Below are 21,750 nucleotides of genomic sequence, written 5' to 3'. Positions count from 1 at the left end.
TCTAAAAAGAACTAAAAGATGGAATTAGAATTTCAGCACAGCAAGATCACACAAAAGATGTTTAAAGAACAAGCCGGCATATGTAAATGCATGAGATCCAAAAGGCACTTTGCATTGACTATTTATGGCAGTAAGTGGGCGTGGTGAGGGCAGAATGTGACTAAAAAGCAGCTGAGAAACATTCTCATTAGTCTCCAATTTATGAAGCGGAGACTGCGTGCAGCTGTGCGTACTCCAAGTTTGATAGATTACAAACCTAATTGGCGTATGTATATTTTTTTGCTGAGCTTAAGTACGGTTTTAGTAAGGATTCTACGCAATGTTTGATAAATGAGACCCCTGGTCTTCAGGTTGACTATCACTGTTCTCACCATTCTTCAATTCTGTTTATCTGAGACTTTTCTTGGTCTGCCACTTGGTGCCTTTACTTGAACTGTGCCTGTGGTCTTCCATTTCCTCAATATGTTCCTAACTGTGGAAACAGACAGTTGAAATCTCTGAGACAGATTTCTGAATCCTTCCCCTAAAAAAATCTTTGTTTTCAGCTCGTGTGAGAGTTGTTTTGAGACCCCCATGTTGCTTCTCTTCAGAGAATATTCAAAGAGGAGGGAAACTTAAAATTGGACCTCTAAATACTCTTTCTCATACCTGGATTCAACTGTGTGTGGAGGTCAAGGGTCACTGAGCTTACCAAACCAATTTTGAGTTTCAGTAATTAGTTCTTAAGTATTTTGGAATCAATAAAATGACAACAGTGCCCACATTTATGCACCTGCCTAATTTTGTTTAACCAGTTATTACACACTTTCTGTATATCCTACAAATGTTGTTTCACTTCTCAAACATCTCTATGTGTGTCTCTTATATTATATATTTAACTGAAAAGTTTATGTTAAAAACCAACATTTTACACAGGAAAATCATGAAGATTAACAAGGCTGCCCAAACTTTTGCATCTCACTGTATTTCCACTGTGTTTCCACATTTATATCTTTCTGCTTTTTCCTTTATTCATGTGGGTTAAAGAAAGAGTTGGAATGACTTGAGAGAATTTTAAACCCTAAAATTTCAGATATCTAAACATTACCAAAAATGACTGTTAGAATGATCATGCAATAACCATGGTCTTGTGTCTATGTGTTCAAATAGTTGACATCTGTAGATGTTTTCAATTGAGCTAATGTCAAACCAGTCTTTGGTTGGATACACAACATCGTGACAAAACAAAACACCTTTCTGTTAGAATCACACTGAATGAAGAAATGTTTTTAGCTGAGGTGCATACTGTAATGTACTTTTGTCACAAAGTGTTTGACTTATATCCTTTCAGCGTACTCCTTTGCAATTTAGTTGACAGCTCAGCTCAGAAACGTCACATTTATCAAACTTTGTGACTCCCAGAAGGGTTTGGCTTCCAGTCACTTATGACAATTCTGTGACTACTTTGTTTCTCAAAATGTTTGTCTTTGTCAACAGTCCAACATTCTAGTACGGTAATTTGAGAGCCCTTGCAAATGTTTTAAGATATTTTACAACCTCCTATTTTCATGACGTTTCTGATTTGTTGCCAGCAAATAAAGTTAAAATCCCATTACTCCTCATGACGTACTGTTGAACTTACGTCTCCGCATTTGACCCATCCCTGTGGGGAGCGGTGAGATGCAGCTGTGGCTGCACTCAGGAACCATTTGGTGGTTTAACTCCCCAATCCAACCCTTAAAGCTGAGTGTCACGCAGGGAAGCATTGGGTCCTATTTTCAAAGTCCTTGGTATGACCCAACCAGATGTCAGCCCCGATCTCCCAGTCCCAGAGTGGACACTCTACCACTTGGCCACTGAGAAGGTTAATTTTGGCCAAGTGTGATGGTTTATGGTTTTCTGAGTGATCAGGTTGCTTTCTCTTGGTGGAAAAAAAACAGCTTGTCCATCTTCCTGATGTGTTTTAAATCTTTAAACCTAAAATTCGAAAGCTTAGTTGTAGTTTGGGCGACAGCGGTGCAGGAGTTAAGTGCTCCTCCAGTAATTGGAAGGTTGCAGGTTTGAGCCCCGCTCAGTCTGTCGCTGTCGTTGTGTCCTTGGGCAAGACACTTAACCCACCTTGCCTGCTGGTGGTGGTCGGAGGGACCGGTGGCGCCAGTGCTCGGCAGCCTCGCCTCTGTCAGCGCGCCCCAGGGCAGCTGTGGCTACATTTTAGCTCATCCCCACCAGCGTGTGAATGTGTGTGTGATTGGGTGAATGACTGACTGTGTTGTAAAGCGCCTTGGGAGGTTCCAGGATTCTAGAACTCACTATATCAAATACAGGCCATTTTAGTTTTACACAATTGAAGTGCTTACAACAGTCTTAACTGGCTAAAAGTTTGCCATCTCTACCTACATGTGTTTGATTATTGCTGAAAACAGACTTAAGAGTGTTACTAAAACCATATTCAATTACAAAATACACAAGGGTCATCACTGAGACTTGTGAAGACTAGCAAGGACTTTACTTTTTTGTTGTTTCCACTTCCTGCTCCTTTTTGAGTTTTAATTTGCTTCTGAAACTGAGTTAAAAGTATGTGAATGGCGGGGCTTTGATAAGCTGGTTTGTACATGCTGGAGGCCTGCAGAGACAGTTTCCTCTGCAGTGAGCTGAAACCTGACTGATATCCCTCCCAGAGCCACAATGAAGGGCTGTGGCTCAGATGAGAAAGCCTGGCCGGAGAGGTTAATTAAGAACGTGAGATGCTAAAGGACTGTCCATCTCACTGTGTCGGCTGGGTTGCACCATTAGACTTACTTCACAGCACAGCGGTCAGGACTGTTGGGGGAGATCTTACTGAGGGTGCTCCTAACTTTAATACTCTAGTCTTCTTTTTTAAATGCACTTAAAATGAAGTGAAAAGAACAGGGGATGAATTTTTAAATGTTTTGAATAATTGGTCCATTTTGACCAAATTATGCAAACCCCTGGAGTAAATTCTTCAAATGCAAATATATTATACTGGTTTGATACTTTTTTAAACTTTGTTTTAAGAAATCTTAGTTTTGCAATGCTTAACCTTGAGGGCACAAGTGCTCCTTGTCTGCAGCTGTTTGTGATTTAAAAAGCTAAGTGAGCCCGTCACCAAATGGGAGAGTTTGAGTATTCCTAAGTGTTATTTCTAAGAATAGGTTCTGTAGGCTTTTCAAAATGGAAAATCAACAATCAATATCACTATTTTTATACATACAAGTGTTTAAAGGAAGTTATAAGCAGAGATGGTGCAAGGGACCCTTAAGCAGTGGTGTCCTCAAGAGGTGGTTGTGGCCACCCCTGGAAAAGGACTGGCCACCAGTTACCCTCCCAGTGAAGAGCCCCCTTTCATAAATCATGTTCAACAAACCAAACATTTTTCTTCTTTAATCAAATAAATGTATCACCCTGAGTAATTATAATTTAAATAAATTTCACTGAGGCTCATCATTTTCAAAAAACATAATAAACATCAACAGTTTTTGTGAATTTTCAAAATGCTGAAACAATCAAATTTAAACAATAATAAAATACGGTTCGAAATGCCTCTTTTTAAATGTTTGTGTCTCTCGATTGGAGGTAAATGTTTTGGACACAAATTCTTGTTTAATTAAAAAGAATAAAGGAGCATGAGGTAAACGATCCCAGAATCACCACAAGGACCAAAGTGGTGTGCCACCTCAAATTTTCATGGCTCCATCTTGTCGCTATGATTATTTTCTGGGGTGTCACTGACCTTAAATAGAATTTGTCTTGGGCTGGTGAGCCAGTTATTCACATCCCCAGAACCTGGTGCAGGTTTTTGTTTAGGTTACTCAAATACTGAAACGATTCCTTGAGTACCTCGAATAATTCGAGGTCAAAAAATCCTCAAGTCAAATTCTCTGCCTCGAGGCTTCGTTTAATTCATATTTAATTAATTCATGGCTTTGCAATCGCCCGGGGTCATGTTTCACCCGGACCGAAATAAGTGACGCACATACACACTGCACTGAATGCACACGCGAGTAGCAAAAGCAACTTAACTTTCTCTTAAGCCATGGTGGAAAACGTGGACCCCGGTGGAGTGCGAAAAAGACACAAAATGTCAAAGGTGTGGGACCATTTTTCACGTCGTAAGGCGGAAAACGTACTCCAGTGTAAATACTGTAAAATGGATTTAGCCTACCACAACACCACATCCTCCATGCTGCAACCTGACCAGGAAACATCCACATGTAAATGTCACTTCTGCAAGCGGACTCGGAGCCTCTACAAGATAATGCATTTTAGCCTTTATTTCTATATATTCTGTAGACACTGTGCGACTTTTTCGTTTGTAGCGCTCAGTTTCAGCTCACACCGTACATCTGGTAGCAACACGTCGGTCTTAGAATGTGCTAAAAATAGCAGTTTTTACAACACGTCGGACTTTTACTGTGTTGTTATTGACGTCCGTTGTCCCTCAGGATTGCTGCAGGAGGACACGGGTATTTATGAGTGGCGGAGGAAAACGAAAGAAAGTAAATAAATGTGTGATCAGTGTAATTTGACATAACCACGGCAAACATGCTTTCTCGACAATCCTTGTTAGTGTGAGATAAAAAAGTGTAGAAATTAAAACGGACGTGTGTTAATAGGGAAACAGCTGGCGAGCCATGTTTGCGCATGCGCCGTGAGCGGTTCTGGTGCTGTTTGGGCCGCAGCCGCTCGCATTTGTTTGAAATGCTGAAGTTTTGAAAACTAATTTTGAATAAATCTTGAAGAATAACTGGCAATTGCTTGCTCATTTTAAGAGGTCTTTCTTAATTATAACATGCTATTTGATATAATGGTTTAAAAACGCAAAAGGGTAATTTATTAGAGTACTCGATTAATCGATAAAAGATTTGATAGAGTACTCGATTACAAAAATATTCGATAGCTGCAGCCGTAATTTTAAGTGCGGCCCTGGCCATTTTATGCTATTTGCTCATGAACTACTTTCAGTAAAGAACAGACAAAACCTGACTTAAATATATTATTTAAATATCTTTATTTTACTAGAACTAAACTATTTCAGGAAAATATTAAGTTGTGTTTATGTTTCTAGCACAAATTAAGATTTCTGTTGAATTTGTGATTTTTAGTTTTCTAATCAAGGTTTAGCTGCAGCAGATTAGTCACAATTATAGTGAAATGTACAAACATGATGAGAAATTACTAAATACCATCCTGCTTTCACCAGGGCTGCCAGCTCTAACACAATGAGCATGAGACACATGCATCTGACCTTGTACACATGCTCTCACGCTACATCTCCAATACCCCCCACCCCTGGCGCTCTTGCGGATAAAGACTAAAGAGACTGCGCGCACCCCTTGACTCCCCCCTTTAACAAACGGTCAGGATTGACGCACTTTGTTTTCATTTAGTTTTTAACCCTTTAACACCGAGGCGTCACCAGGATCACCGTGACGCCTCGGCGCATGTGATTTCAAATAACTCCTCGCTACTTAAACTATAAAATTCTTTAAAAAAAATAAAGGAGCTACTGTGTGGTGCTTAAAGGGTTAATGAAATCATGGCCGTTTCACATTCTATTCAACTCTAATCAGGCAGTGATCAAGGTCGCTTTTCTAAGAGAGACCTGAATGAGAAATATTAACACAATCGGAGAAACTCCTCCAATTGTCTGACTTGCCTTGCTTTGGTTTTTGTGTCATAAAGACCTTGTTTCAGCTTCTTTTCAACCTCAATTGCCGACTCCATCATACTCATCCCGATCCCGCACTGTTTCTTTTAGCCGACCGTTCCCGCCCGCAGCAAAATTCACACCGCCCGCCCTCGCAAGATTTGTTTTGGGTTCCGCGGGACCCAATCCCGATGCAGCCCTCTACTATGAACCTTCGCTAGCTATGCTACACCATGGATTTCACACTTCACCATGGATGCCCTATCCTGGCAGCAGCCAGCCAGTGCCAGCTGGGCATTACTTTGCGCGCCCTCCAATCAATTCAAAATATTCTCTACCAGAGAGCCCTCCCTCTTTCAAACAGATTCTGCTGCAACCATTCCAGATCTCTGTGTAGACTCAACACGGGGCGGGGTTACACATAGAGATCTGGCTGCTGCCAGGTTAAAATATTTTCAACTTTGCTTAATTGGTCATTTTGTCTGACAAAGGGAGTCTTAAGGGCTTTTCTATGATTGCATTTTACAGGATCCAGTGTTTCCAACACCAACTGTTGTCCTGACAGACTGCAGGGACGAAAACCCACTGCAGAGTGAGGCCATCACTGTGAAGATGGATAATGAAGAGATACTCCTTGATGATGGCAGTGTGGACATCTCCCTTGCCCTGGCTGTTACTTTTTCTCTTTACCACATCTTCCAAGTTCAGTATCCCAAAAACTTGAGAAAGACTGTTTCCTTTCTGGAAACTTTTGTTTTCGAAATGAAGGGTTCTGTTCCAATTGCTGTGCAAAGGTTTTATAATTCACTGTAAAAAGCAAGCCTGGCACTGTCTGTTATGGTTTTCCATTTGTTCTGTCGGTGTGATTTTGCAAATGTGTTCAACTCGAGTTGCTCTTTACCGTCACTATTTTTCCAGCATTATAAAAAAAAATTCAGCACTTTATAATACCTTTTTGCCTTGCATAGGATTATATTATGTCTGCTTGTTTACACTGTTTGTTTCGCAGTGCATGACCCATCAAGTGACTTACATCACAAGACATTTAAGATGGCGCCTGTAAACTTGCGTGACAGAGCTTCTTGCTTGAGAAGTGACAACTACTTTCCTGAAGCAAATAAATTGGCTGCATATTGGAACCTTGCAGTATGTGAGTTCTTTTTTTGACTTTCACCTGCCCAAGATTTTTGGTACAGATGTGGGTAGGGACTTTCTTTGAGAATGTCAATTTTATACATTTTTATGAAAAACAATTAGTTTTACCTTTTTTAATGGCATCATTGTTTGCTTTGAAGGACATGTTATAAGATCAGTTTTTGTTGTGTTTAATTTTGTGGAAATAATTTTTCAAGAAATGTAGAAACAAAAAACATCCCTTTATAACCTCTAAAACAAAGTTTTGTCTGGGTGTAAATGAAAACAGATTTGACAGGAATGAAACTGATTTAATGTAATTGGGTCCCAAAATTTTCTTTTTGGTTTAATTACTGCACTTAAATTGATGATTTCTGATTAAAACACCCAAAAAAACTTTTTCTGAAGCACCCAAATGAATTAGTTCTTCAGAGAACCCCTTGATAAATGGTTACTAAAGGAACCCTAAAAGGTTCTGATTTTAAGGTTCCACAGAGAATCTAATGATGTTCTTTAAAGAACTTTTTTTGGTTCTCTGAAGCACCCAATTAAATTAGTTCTTCATAGAACCTTTTGATAAATGGTTATTTGTGGAACCCTAAAAGGTTCTATATGTGAGGTTCCACAGAGAACCAAATAAAAGTTCTTCAAAGAACCCATTTATAAATGGTTCTTTGAGGAACCAATAGGCAAAAGGTTTCTTGGAGAACCGAAGAAGGTTCCCCTATGGCATCACTGTGAAGAACCGTCTTTGGTTCTAACTGGAACCTTTATTTTTAAGAGTGTAAGATGCTTTCATTCTACATTCTAAATAACTTGAGAGACTCCAGAGTACTTTTTTTTTCGTATTTGCTTCACGGATTAACCTAAATTCACCTTGACACACATCAGTCAAAAACAATCACGTTACGTAAAAATGCTGCAACCTGGATTCACCGTTTTAGTGATGCATGTTTGAGAAATTAATGGAGGATTTCCTCACTACCAGCTGTGAAACCTGAAACGAGTTGACCTCAGCTGAACAGTGAAGCCCTTCACTGTTCTGTAACAGAGCCTGAAATCACCTTTTGCTTTCATCAAATGAGCAGAAATAAATGTGCCACATAGGAAAAAAGTACCAGATGTTGGTCAGCCCCGTGCCTGCGGTCTCCCTCCTCCTGCTGTTAGGTCAGCAGAAACAGAAAAACAGACTGTGGGGTTTGGGTCCAATTCCCCTGAAATTGCAGCAGCAGGCAGACTGCTAATCTACCCCTTCACCTGTCGTCAGGCCTCAGCGCATTGTGGATGGCTACAATGAGATTAGGGATTAATCCAGTTTTTTAAATCATAAATTTCCAACTCTGCCCACTCTCTTGGGATTTTTTTAATGAAAGATCAGGACTAAACAGCCATCAGTATAAAAGTGATAACTAAATATTAGTATAAGGCTTTTCTTGAAGTCACAAATTGCTTTACAAGAAAAGAAACCAAAACAAACAAAACCAGAAAAGTTTCGTTCTGGTCACTGCAACAATAAACAGGAAGCTGTGCCAAAAGCTTTTACACAAAGGGTGAGTGTGTTCTAAATGAGACATGAAGGTATTTTATTGTAGAAGGTCTGATCTCCTTGTGTCTCAAACTGTGACCAGCGCAGCTGTCTGTGGCTCTGCTGGAGACAAACAGGTCAGTACGTCCGTGATGTCATTTAAAATCACCAAGGTGAAATAAGATCTTAAAATCAATATGGAACACATCAATCAATCAATCAGATTTATTTATAAAGCGCTTTTCAAACAAAGTGCTACTCAAAGTGCTTTACAAAATAACCCCAGATTCTCATAACAGATTAAAAACACTAGCAGACATATGCAAGCACACGCACGCACACACACACACACACACACACACACACACACACACACAAGTAAAAATTATATTTGGCTGAGTCCAGATGAGCCAAGTAAGGTAAGGCAAGGAAACGCCATCAGAGGAGCCGTCTGCCCCGGCAGCATCAGGTCTTCCACACTAAGTCAGGGCGCTCAGTGGAGGGGGAGCATAGACCCCCACCTATAGAGCACCCAGGAAGCTACAGTCGACCACCGCTCCCGGGGCAGAGGGCCCCTACAGAGGAAACACTGGATTAAAATGAGTGAAAATATAATAAAAGAGCTAATATAAATGACAAAAGTTAGAAAATAAGTAATAAATAAAATCATATAGACAGTAAAATAATAATATTAAATAATAAGAAGGTGCTAAAATATAATCATATAGAACATGCAAAGCAAGTAATAAAATATAATCATGTAAAACGAGGAATAAAACTGTAGAAAATATTTAGATAAAAGCTAACCTAAAAAGGTGGGTCTTGAGTCTGGACTTAAAAACATGAACGTTCTCTGCGACCCTGAGGTCCTCTGGCAGCTCGTTCCAGAGGTGAGGGCCATAACACTGGAAGGACGCCTCGCCGTGAGTGTGTGTCCTGACTTTAGGGATGACCAGGAGACGCCTGCCAGAGGAGCGCAGAGGCCGCGAGGGTTCATATTGTAAAAACAGTTCTGAGAGATAAGAAGGCCCAAGACCGTTAAGACACTTAAAAACCATTAGAAGAACCTTAAAATGGATCCTGAAACATACGGGGAGCCAATGCAATGATTCTAAAACTGGTGTCATGTGCTCCCGCCTCCTGGTCTTCATCAGGACATGTGCTGCCGAATTTTGTAGAAGTTGTAAGCCTGAGATGCTCTTTTTTGGAAGACCACAAAGCAGGGCATTGCAGTAGTCTATCCCACTGGTGCTAAAAGCATGCATCAACGTCTCCGTATTGGCCCAAGGGAGAATGGGGCGGAGGAGGTATTTTCACCATGGCTGTGTATAAAAGTAGGGGTTGCATCCTTTGAAGGCCGTATTAGATGGCTGAATTCATAATTTAATTTGATTTCCCAACATAGGACTAGTTTTAAACGTTCTGAAGTTTAGTGACTTAGACACCTACATTACAACAAAAATCATGTATACAGCAAAAATAACTAAAACAACTTCTGCCTCATCATGTCCAGACACTTTTCAAAATGACCTGATACTTCACCTGAGAGGTACTTCATTATTTAAAAACCCTAAGACCAACAGAATCACTGTGTTTGTTAATGGTGTAAAAATCCGGAGTAGTTGTAATGATAAACGATAAAATGACCCGCACTGGTATAGCGCCTTTCAGAGTCAGAGGACTCCAAAGCGCTTTACAATATAGTGAATCATTCATCCATTCACACACACACATTCACACACTGATGGTGATGAGCTGCATTGTAGCCACAGCTGCCCTGGAGCTCACTGACAGAGGCGAGGTTGCCGAGCACTGGCACCACCAGTCCCTCCGACCACCACCAGTTGTCCAAAAAATATTAAATAATGTTCTAATATAGTTCGTTTTAAGATACTTTATAAAGAAAATATATTTTTTGTTACAATAAGGAAATAAAAGTTGAAAAGCCTGGTATCACTCTTAGGGCCATGATATACTTGCTGTTTGACCTCGTGCTGGCGCAGGCAGCAGGCTACGTCTTTCTTCTTTTTTTTATTACTTATCTTTTATTCAAGTTTTCTTTCAGCATTTACAGTGTAAGGTCACTTCATTCATACATTTGTAGCGGAAATCCACATTTTATATCCTCAGGTTAACTTTGTATGGACTTACATGGAAAAGATTAACAACATTTTCACACACAGGGTTCTTTCACATTTAGCAGAAGAAAATAAAAAGGGGAATCTGAAACTGGTCCGCAGTTGAGCATTCTGGTTAACTCCTACATTTTTCTCCCAGGAACGCAAATTTTACCAAGTGACTTGTTAAGCCGGACATTATCAGGACTTGGTCTGTCTTACCTCAACCTGCCAATAACTGACTCTCCCCCCAAGGCCGGGTGCTCGTAAAACTTCTCAAGGGTCATTCTGGAAGATTCCAGGATCTCACTTTTATAAAAAACCCTAGTATTTTTCCTGTTTATCTATAATCAAAGGTGTTTAGGTTGTTCACCCTTAAAATAGAAATCAAGGTGCTCTAAGTTATCAGCCACAGACCTAAACTGTTTTGTGTTTTCTTTTAAGTTAAACCTCTGTCATTTGGTGTTTCTTTTTGTATTATATCTCGTGTTAAATTTCCCAAGTACGGTATCTTACATGTTTTTGGTATCCCATATCCTATTATTTTTTGTATGTTCCTCCATAACCTCTCCCAGTACCCCTCCAATTTTTGGCAGGACCAAAATATATGCGTATGGTCCACATTCACGTGCCCACAGGCTCTCCATGGCTGCTGCGTGGACATCACCCCTTTCATGATCTTTGGGGTTCTAAAGAATCTGACCAAGTTTTTCCAGTTGGATTCTCTCCAGCTCCTGGAGCTACTGGAGGTGCACTGTGTGTCATGATTGCAGGTGAAGAGATGATGGACCATGTGTGGAGGGGCAGCTCAGGAGGTAAAAATGCAGGCTCGGATAAAGTAAAAATGGGTTTAATGACAGGATACGGCAGGAACGAGAACAACACGACAAACAACACAAACAATGATCTGACAAAGTCTGGCACAAGGAGGGAGGTATAAATACACAGGGAAATCAGGAACACATGGGCAGGTAAACAAGGGACATGTGAAAACAATAAGGGCTAATCAGGGCAGGAGAGAGACACAGTCAGGAAGGCAGGGGCAGAACGTGACACTGTGTTTTACAGATATTGAGCCACTCCTCCTCTGTTACTTGTTCTTTTAATTCCTGTTCCCATTTTTCTTTGATATAGAGGGAAGAGGACTTTCTACATGTCATCAAACTTTTATACAGGGCTGAAATTACTCTAAATTTTTTCCCCTCATATGCTCTCTGGAATAACTCCAGAATCGCATTATTAGTCCCAGTTTTTTTTAAAATCTTTTTCACATAGTAATCCTACTATAGTCCAGTCCAAATCTATTACTTAACTTGCATATTGCTGTAATCCTTTTTTTTTTTTTTTTACCATTGTATGAACCCTTTATCATTCATCCCAGGCTTAAACCTGTCATCTGATGCAAACTCAATTTCCTTGTTTCTTTCTCTAGTTTATATCCATCAACAACCGTGTTCCATGTCTCAATTGTATTTTTGGTTATGACATTCAGTTGATTCCCTATCTTTCCCAGTAGATCTTTATATGCTATCAAATTTTGTACTTCGGTGTTCGTCTTTTCCATTTCTATACTCTTCCATCTTGAGGTATATTCAACATTACACCAATGTATCAAGGGTCTAATTTAAGCAGCATTGTAATATTCTTCGAGGCTTGGCAGGGCCAGTCCTCCCTTGTCTTTTGGAAGCGGCAGAGTTTTGTACCTAATCCTAGGTTTCTTTCCTCCCCATATGAACCTCGATATCCATCTTTGGTGGGATTTTCACTGGCAGAGCCTGAAACAGGTATAAAAGTCTCGGTAGTATATTTATCTTGATTATTTCTGTCCTTGAGCTGAAGTCTAAAAAGATGTCAGGCCATTTCTCCAAATCTCAACGGATTTCTTGACGTATTTTAGTATAGTTTGCATCATATAGTTTGTCTATTCTTTTTGTAACATTTACTCCCAAGTACCTTATCAATTTGGCCTTCCAATTAAGTTTAAATGTTTCCATCACTTGAGGCGGGGAGTAATTTATTGACAAGACCTGCGTTTTTGAGACATTTATTTAGTAGCCTGAATATTTTCTGTAAGTTTCCAGTAGCCTAATGAGTTTAGGGAAACTTTCATTGGGTTGTTTTAAAAAAAGTATTATGTCGTCTGCGAATAGTCCTATCTTATGTTCCCTCCTTCCTATTTCTACCCCTTTAATCTCTTCCTCTTGTCTAATCATTTGGGCTAGTGGTTAAATAAATAATGCGAATAAACTCGGAGAGAGACTACACCCCTGTCGTGTCCCCCTTTCTAGTGTAAAGCTTTTTGTCAAACTACCATTTATTCTAATCCTTGCCTTAGGTTCTTGGTACAACGACCTGATACAATTCACCAATTTCTCATTAAATCCAAATTTTTCCAGAACCTTGTAGAGAAATACCCAATTCACACTATCAAAAGCTTTTTCAGCATCTATGCTTACTAGAATTGCACTATCCACCCCCTTTTTTGGTATTTTCTATAACATGTAAACTTCTTATGTTATCTTGTGTTTGTCTATCTTTAATAAAGTCAGTTTGGTCTTCATCAATCAAATCTTGAATAAATGTTTATATTCTTTTGTCTATAATTGAAGTATACAGTTTATAATCCACATTTAGCAGTGAGATGGGTCTGTAATTACTGCAGTATTCTTTGTCTTTGCCTTCCTTTGGAATAATCAAGACTATGGCTTCCTTCCTAGAGGGAGGGATTTTGCCTGATTTTAGACTACAATTGAGTGAGTTCTGGAGCATTGGGGTTAATTCGTCCTCAAATGTTTTGTAGAAGGAGGCTCCCAATCCATCAGCTCTTGGTGACTTTCCTGATTTTGTCCGCCCAATTGCTTCTGTAATCTCTTTCGTTGTAATCTCTGCGTTTAATGTTGCATTTTGTTTTGAGCCTATTGTTGGTAAATCTAAATTGCTGAGAATTCCCCTCAAATATTCCTCACCTACATAATTTGGTTGTGAATATAAATTATTGAAGTATTTTTCGAATACTCTTTCAATTTCTTCTGGTTCATATAGGATTTTGTCAGTCGCAGGGTCTCTTATTTTATGTATATTAGTCATTGTTTGTTGTTTTGTAATACGTCTAGCCATGGCTTTAGTAGCTCTAGGTCCTCCTTCATAATAGGTCTGTTTTGTAAACCTAGCTCTTCTCGACGTCATTCAACAATATGCCATCTGTTTTTTCCCTTACTTCTTTAATCTGGCTCATTATTTCTGGATCTTTTAACTGCTTATGTTGTTGTTCGAGTTCTTTTAGTTTTTCTATTTGCCGCTGGTATGATTCTAGTCTGAATTTATTCAAAAATGCTATGTGGGAAATCAATTTCCCTCTAATCACTGCCTTTAGGGCATTCCACAAGATTGTCGGATCGACCTCCCCATTATCATTTTCCTCTTGATACCTAATTATTTCCCCTTTTATTTCTTTAATTAGTTTTGTATCATACAATATGTTTATCGTTGATTTTCCGTATTTTGTTTTTTCTCCTATAGTTTAAATGGATTTTTAAATAAATTGAGCTGACACATCGGCCACACCTATTCTGCATTCCTTTACTTTGTGTATATCTACTTTACTCATTATAAAATACGGTAATCAGTTCTGGAATACATGTTGTGTGGGGCAGAGTGATGGGTATAATCCCTGTCAATTGGATGAAGTTCTCGCCATACATCCCATATATCCATTTCTGGCATAATTGTGTTCATGTACCTGTTGATTTGTTTTTTGTTCCTCTTCATGCTTGTAGTATCCAACCCATAATTCAAAAATACATTAAAATCTCCTCCACACACTAATGTCCCCTCCGTTTCTGAATTTATGAGGTCAAAAACTTTATCATAAAATGTTTTCCCACTTTCAGGAGGAGTATACACATTGAGGAATGTCACCAATTGGTTTTCTAACTTCCCTTTTATCAAGATATATCTTCCTTTTTTGTCATTGATTTCCTTAGTCAATTCAAAATTCATTGTGTTGGAAATCAGTATCATCACACCCCTCTTGTGGTAACGCCCAAAGTAAGTAAGTAAGTAAAAGTTTATTTATATAGCGCCTTTCACAGATATAAATCACAAAGCGCTGTACAACATGATAAAGATCAGCGCAAATACCTCTGACCAATAAAAACACCAGAAAAACAATAGCAGTGATAAACGTAGAAAATAAAATCATAAGTATAAACAAAGTGAAGGTGTGAACCTGAACAAAGCCATCTTTGAATACCATCTTTGAAATACCAAAGGAAACTGTAGAATGAGTTCCTGAATCCCAACTTTCTAAACTTAACATGTTCTTCTTGTAGAAGGTGGGTTTCTTGGAGAAAAACCACCTGTGTTTTCTCCTTCTTAAGCTTGGATAGAATTTTATTCCCTTTTTAATAATTATTTAAGCCGTTAACATTCAGAGACACCACCATTATATCATTATGTTGCATTGGTTACACCCCTTGAAGTAATGCCTGTTCCCTCACCGCACTGCTGATAATCAGTATTTTCTCTTCAACAAAACATGAACGAACACATAGGTTGAACTCCCCAACAAAAATTGACCTCACTCTCTGTGGGTCCTGTCTCCTTGTTGGTAGGAGTGGGGGGTTATGTTTCCTAAACAGGAGGGCCTCCCCAATGGTCTGCGAGTGAGGGTTTGTTGACGGGTTGCTCACCGGTTTCCAGCCCTCTTTACCGCATGTCCCTCGCTGCATCTTCTGCGTTGTTGTAGGTTTTGGGTCCGTCCGACCAGTGGATCCTTATCCTGCTCAGTGGCGTCTGAAAGCGTATCTTTTTATCTTTCAGAATCTTTTAAATTTCTGAGTAGGATTTACATTTTTTTAACACTTCACTGGGGTAGTGGTGGTTGAAAAATATTTGTCTTCCCTTAATTACTATTTTCTTCTTCCAAGCTTTAGAGAGAATGCTCTCTTTGGTCTCATATTTGAGAAAATTGACCACAATGGACTTCGGAGATGTACCTGGTGGTGGTTTTTTCCGAGACTTCTATATGCACATTGGATATGTAGCTCATTTTCTGCCGGTAATGCGAGCTCTTGGTGGAGGAGTCCCTCCATTAGTTCCATCACAGACTCATTGTCTTGTTCTGCCACACTGTAAATCCTCAAGTTACAATGTCTTGCATGTCCTTCCACCTCAGTCAATTTTTCTTGTAGTTTTGCTTGTTGTTTCCACAGAGTTTGGATGGTGTCCCTCGCCTCAACATTCCACTCCTCTAATTCTGCCACTCGCGTCTGCACCTCAGCGATATCCTTCCGCTGTTCTTGTATTTCCTCCATGTTTTGTGTCAGTTCACGATTAGTTTCCTCTTCAAAGCCGGCGAACTCTCGTCTCACCTCTTCTTTAAATTCGTCTCTGAACAGGGAAAGGTCCTGTCTCATCTTCTTCTTTAGGTCTTGTATCTCTCTTGTAATATCTGCTAATCCTTCGAGTACCGTGAGGGCCTGAGTGCAATCCTCATTTTCCTTGCTTGCCGCATCATCTTCAGACTCTTGTTCTTCTTTGGTTTTAGCCATTGTTTTTTTTTTTCCTTAAACTTCTCTGTCCTCTTCCCTCACTCATTATTTGTCAGTCGGGAATTCGTGTTCTCAATATTTTCGTAGTTTTGTGGGGGAGTATTATCTAGTCTCAGGAGCTACATTCTATGCTGCCATCTTGCTCCGCAGGCAACCCGGAAGTCCTGGCTAAGTCTTTCTTCACATACTTGCTGCTGCACAGCACAGCACTGCATGCAGTACTGGAGTGTTCCACTAGGGGACACACTAGACTACTCAGACCGGACAGAGAGCCGGGCTTGTGGGTACAACTAAAACAAATATGGCATCAATAGAAGAGATCAGTAATTGCTTACTCTTAAGTTCACGACAGAAAAAGAGACAGCAGCTGTGTTGAAGATGGTGTGATAGACCTCTAAATCAGAGACGGAGTCACCATTAGTGGTGTGTCAGTCGCGAACAAACCGGCTCTAAGAGCCGGCTCTTTGAAGTGAACGATGGGAGCCGGCTCGTCATTGGGAGCCGTCCCTCCCCCCCCCCCCTCCCCTCTTGCTTTGGTGAAAGCTACAGGTGATTGGTCAACATGTGTAACTGCGTGTCCAGACTGTCCACACACAGAGCAGTAGGGGCGGGGAAGAGGGAAGGATCAGACTCAGACACACAGCAGAGCACATGCGGGTGGAGGGAGACGAAAGGGAATGAGGAGGAGGTAAAAGGCGAGCGAGAGAGAGGAGAGTGCGACGAAGATGGTGAGAAAATGAGCGCCAGCAGTCGGAAAGTGGAGATTTCTTAAAGTGTTCAGTTATTAAATCCATAGAAATGATAAATATTTGATATATAGCATTTTTTAACATTAGTCAATCATTTTACATATAGTGTTGCATTATTTTGGTTATAAATGTACTCTACGCAACAGAAAATCTGAGGAGCCACTTGGGAGCCGAAAGAGCCGGCTCTTTTTTGTGAGCTGAGCCAAAAGAACCGGCTCTCTAAAAAGAGCCGTAATTCCCATCACTAGTCACTATGGTGAGTGTGTCTCGCTCATTTTGTCAACTTCACCTACAGGTTACTCGTATATTGTAATGTTCGGATGAGTCGCATTAATTTTGCGGGATGCGCACAAAAGATGCTTCGAATCAACGCAAGTAACCCATGGCAGCAATTTTAAACGCGCATTCATGTAATCAAACAGGAAGTATATCACGGCCCTTAGACTGTGGGTTGCACTAGTGTTTCTTGTGGTGTGCGGAAAATTTAAGTTCCATCCATCCATCCATCAATTTTCATCCGCTTATCCAGAGTCGGGTCGTGGGGCCAGTAGCCTAAGTCGAGAGGCCCAGACTTACCCCTCCCCAGCCACTTGGGCCAGCTCTTCCGGGAGAATCCCAAGGCGTTCCCTAGCCAGGTGAGAGACATAGTCCCTCCAACATGTCCTGGGTCTCCCTATAGGCCTCCTCCTGGTTGGACTACCTGGAAAACCTCACCACGGAGGCGTCCAGGAGGCACCCTGACCAGACACTCAGAATTAAAGGGTTGGATTGGGGGTTTAAACCACCAAATAGTTCCCGAGCACGGCTGTTTCTGCAGCTCACTGCTCCCCACGGGGATGGATCACATGCAGAAGACCGTTTTCACCGCACCACACCAGTGTTTGTGACAATTATGGGTCTCTAATCTTTAAGCTTTGCTTCTACCTACAACAATTCGGATACATAAGTCAACTGAAATCAGTTGTTTATTGTGCTGAATTCAGTTCAATTCAATTCATCTATCCATTTTCTCGATAGCCGGGTGCTGGAGGCTAAGCCTATCTCCAGCAGTCATAAAACAAGCGGAATTAGAAAATAGCGTTTTTAGCTCTATTGACTTGCATTCATTTATTCGTTCTTCCAGGACCCTTGAGCCGACTGGAAAGGGAGGAGACTTAGGCTCCCTATTGTTTAAGCTATCTCTGTTGACTCCGCCTCCTCTGCGCATGTGCGGTATGAGGCGTGGCTTTCAGCTCCTTCTAGAAGTTGAGAGGGAGCAGGGGTGGGAGCTATAGCTATTCAAATTTCAAAATCTCCTCCTTTCTCGATGACGCCACGTTACGGACCACAGCTTTAAAATGACTAGTTGTCAAATTAAACAAACCATCTTAAATCTTTGCTTTCTCAGTTCATTTGAGTTGAGTTTATTTTTACATTATCAATTTACAACAAAAGATGCCTCAAAGCACGAAACAAAAATGCAACAAATCCAATTCCCATAAGAGCTGGTCTAAATGTGTGCTGTCAGTTTAGTGCAGTTGTAATATTGTTAAATTCAGCTATAGTACAAAGTTGTCCCTAAATAAGAAATTCCCGATGTGGGATCTGAAATGTCCTCACATGAGAGTCACTTTCGGGGCTTGTGAGGACACAGTGTCCTCATAAATACAGGAAAACATGATCCCACAGGTCTGACATGCTACCACTCACACACAACATGTCAGATTCGATCAGGCAGCTGGAGTCAGAGCAGGCACAAACACATGCCCTTCAACACTTAATTACACAACAGCATTCACAAACATGCATGTTCACAGAACCACAACCTCCTTCCTCCTCACGCAAACACACAAATGCAAAACTACAGGGGTTTTCTTCATTATTACAGGAACATTGCTGCATTTCTTGTGGGTGTTTGCATTTTTTCTGCCCTGCACCCACACAAGCAGCCAGCCTCACAATCAGACAGTGAATTGATGTTCCCTGCAGGCCTGACAGCTTTACCTCTTATTCAATACACAACTGACTGAACAAATGCCACATAGTTAAAATTATTTCAAGATATGCAACAGATAATTATCCTGGTGTAAACTAATGATGCACTTTGTTGTTTCAGCTAAATATGTCTGAAGAGGTTTGGAGATTTGTCATGAAGCAACGTCTCTCCAGGTCTTTAATTTCACATCAGTGAATTTGATGTAATCTTCTAGAGCAGTTAGACAGTTAATAAAATATTAAGGTGGTTTTGAGAGTTATTGTTTTTACACTAATGTCTAAACAGACTATGATAAAGGAGGGGGATGTGATGCTGCACACAAAGTTCCACACATCAGTTGTCACTAAGGGGCCATTATGGTCTACATTTTTTGAAGCCAAGTAGAAGTGGCTAAAATTGCAGTTCCACTCTCATCCGCTAGGGGCTGGCACCTTAAGTTAGCAAATCCTCATTGACTCCCATGTTGAAAACGCCAATTTCACAGCTGAAATAAACATGTTTACAGCCTGGTTCAAAAAACATTTTAGGTTTAATATATCTAGTTTACATCCCTGACAACTCTGGGTGTGTGTGTGTGTGTGTGTGGGGGGGGGGGGGGGAATTTTCGTAATTCTTCTGTTTAAGTGTATTAAATGCTTAAAATTCTGAATAATTAATGAGCTTCAGAGCCAAGTGACTTCAGAACTAGCTCCGGGAGAAGGCCTCAGACAAAGAAGGCAAGCTGTGGTTATTAACTGCTCTAACAGATCATCCAAGCAGTTTCTTCTTCTTTTTATCAGTATAAAAATTTATATTTCTGTACTTCATTTTGCTTTTTGAATGGGGGGAAATGCTGTGTCATTTAACGGCAGGCGGCTGGCTGTTCCCATTTCCCGGGGCAGCCGGCGTGCAGACCAGCTCTGATGCCATGCAGCAGTCATGGTCATTTGTGGATTTCTGAGGGAGATCACAGAAACACGGCAGCTTTTTTAGTTGATGCTGCTTTATTTTTGAGTTGTTCAACTGCTAATAGTTTGCTGGTTGAATGGGGGAAAATTCTATGTGTTTACCATAACACTGTTTGGTCTACGATGGTTTGAAATTGGTTGAAATAAAACGTGTTGGGGTGGCTCTTGGGTAGCTGATCGAGGATCGTGCTTTGCTGGTTCACCGCGGTGAAAGATCTGCGAGTCTGCCATTCTCATTTCTCCGGTTGGGAGTGCAACACAAAACCGTGAGCCAAGTCCCACTGCACTGACAACGGCGGACTAATGGATTTTTGACCGCGGTGGACCAACAAAGCCTGATATCCTCGGTCAGCTTACCTAGTTATAATTTTGTTACTACTAAGCAGGCCAGAGGTACTTGTACGTTGGAGTCATTCTACCAAGTTTTTCTTGCTAAAACCGCCCAGAAAAACATTTTTAGCTTCGGGTTAGCATGTAGCTAATGTCCTGCAGATCTCCAACCATGGAGAATGAGCTGATCTAAAAGGCCAGGGCTCACAATTGCAGCATTCTGGCCCTGCTTGTAATTTAACAGTCCCAGTCCATATTAATCAATCAATCAATCAATCAACGCTTTATTTATAAAGCGCCTTCCGCAACCCTGTCAGGAAGCCCAAGGCGCTGAAGATCTCCGTGTTTGACCAGCATGACTACAGCCTTGCACTGAAGCTGGTCAGCCATGTGGGTGGGCTACCCCGCGGTCCCTGGTGCCATTCTTAGCTTCTTGGTTGAAATGAAATGAATTAATACATTGATTTAAATATATGGTAATCAGTAATGTTTGATATGACAAGGCAATCGTCACCTGCACCCAGAGACAAGGACAAATTAAAGTTAAGTTAAACTCATGACATATAGATATTTCTTTACCCCAGATCAGAGCATCTGGTATCTCAAGAAGACGTGTTTTCTGAGGTTGTCTTGGTAATATCCCTTAACATGGCATGCTCTGACTGGCCAGGTAAATCATAATATGAGAATATTAAAACAGAATCACTTACAGTGATTCAGCAGTAGGAGTCGCATTCCAGCTTCCCATCATTCAGCATTTCAGTTCTAGAGAGCGCTTCGGAACGGCCGTCCGGAGTGACACCTCTTTAACCCTGAGCATTTTTGGCCAGCTGCCAAAACCCTGCTAAAAGCTGCCTACTGCTACACAGCAAACGGTTCCTGCAGAACTAAGCTGATATTGTTCTGACTCCTTAAGAGTCCTCGGAGATGCAAAGGGTTCCATCCTTTTGTTGTGACCCGGGACATCTCTGGACTGAAGAGTCGGTGCTACGGGTATTCTACAGCCCACAGTGCCAGAGGTCATCCGACCTCTCTGACCTTCGGATCCATGAAGAGGGTCTCCAAGAAAGGGTGAAGTAGAAACACAGATAGCGTGTGATGCCTTTTGATAAGAATCAACTCCATAGCTTAACGCAATCCATATTCTTTTACACCCAGAACTCAGTTCTTCTAGATACGAAAGTTCTGATAACATCATATTCACACATAGGCACCATACATCACATCTCACCCACCTAGATCCATCCATCACAGTAAATATTAGTTAACTTGTCATGTTTTAATTGTTTGGAAAATAACATTTTACTTTAATAAACATGACTCTTTCCTTGAATCAAGACGAAGTGTTTACAATCCCTGAATAAACAAAGAATCCTAGAATCTTCTGATTAAACATACAAGACCAAGCAGGTTGATATTCTATATTTATATAGAATATCACAGCTTATTGGTCATAAGTAAAGGTCATTTATTAAACTCTTAAAGCACTACATTTACCAACACCAACAATGATTGTCACGAATCCTACCAACAGATCTATCAGCCTTCCCAACTCCCACTGAACCCCAACTCCCATCATTCCACAGTCTCCCCTTCCTCCCTCCACATCATCACCTGCGTCTATATACGGACGTGGATTACCACAGACGCCATTTAGTCATCAAGTCTTCAAATCTCTAATTTCCCTCTGGGATTAATAAAGTTTTGATTGATTGAATCCATGCCAGAGATCAAAGATTCACAGCTTCACCAACTAGTTGGCTTCAGACCAGTA

At 40.6% G+C, this 21,750-nt stretch overlaps 1 protein-coding gene and 1 long non-coding RNA gene across 3 annotated transcripts in view; one reads left to right on the top strand and one right to left on the bottom strand.

Moving 5' to 3' along the window:
• Nucleotides 1–21,750, bottom strand: part of glra1 (glycine receptor, alpha 1) — a 209,743-nt gene that overhangs the window by 29,381 nt on the left and 158,612 nt on the right. The gene's annotated exons all lie outside the window — the stretch shown is intronic.
• Nucleotides 3,073–6,786, top strand: LOC139069534 (uncharacterized). The gene is made up of 2 exons (XR_011520250.1): nt 3,073–4,087; nt 6,176–6,786. It is a non-coding gene; the product is annotated as an uncharacterized lncRNA (long non-coding RNA).

This window comes from Nothobranchius furzeri, chromosome 1 (assembly GCF_043380555.1).
Source record: "Nothobranchius furzeri strain GRZ-AD chromosome 1, NfurGRZ-RIMD1, whole genome shotgun sequence".
Classification (NCBI taxonomy): Eukaryota; Metazoa; Chordata; class Actinopteri; order Cyprinodontiformes; family Nothobranchiidae; genus Nothobranchius; species Nothobranchius furzeri.
The sequence above is the reverse complement of the archived record's forward strand: the minus strand, read 5'-3'. Positions and strand labels throughout refer to the sequence as shown.